Source organism: Penaeus monodon, chromosome 27 (genome assembly GCF_015228065.2).
Source record: "Penaeus monodon isolate SGIC_2016 chromosome 27, NSTDA_Pmon_1, whole genome shotgun sequence".
Taxonomy (NCBI): Eukaryota; Metazoa; Arthropoda; class Malacostraca; order Decapoda; family Penaeidae; genus Penaeus; species Penaeus monodon.
Genome location: NC_051412.1, coordinates 30831886 through 30832267, shown reverse-complemented (window position 1 = coordinate 30832267; position 382 = coordinate 30831886).

Sequence of the window (382 nt, the reverse complement as noted above, 5' to 3'; positions counted from 1 at the left end):
GAATGGTGTGGGGGGGGGGGAGGACGGAAGGAAGAGAGAAAAGGAAGGAGAGAGGGGTGGAGTAAGTATTTAGGAGGCAATGGGAGAGTGAGGAATAAGGAATGATTAGGTGCAAAACACTAAGAGAAATTAAGATAAATGAAGAAAAGCGAGAAAACTGGACAAAACCACACTTTAATGTCAATAATTAATAAACATAAACTAGCTTTAGAACTTCACTTGTAGATAATCCTTACATTTTCAAAGGATGTCGGGGATTGGAGCAACATTTAAGAGGAATGGACTGCAATTGGAAATGAAAAAAAGGAAAGGGTTGAAAAAATGAGGTCAAAGGTGAATTTCTCCCCGACTCCCTGTCTCCTATCTTCTCCATCACTTCCTA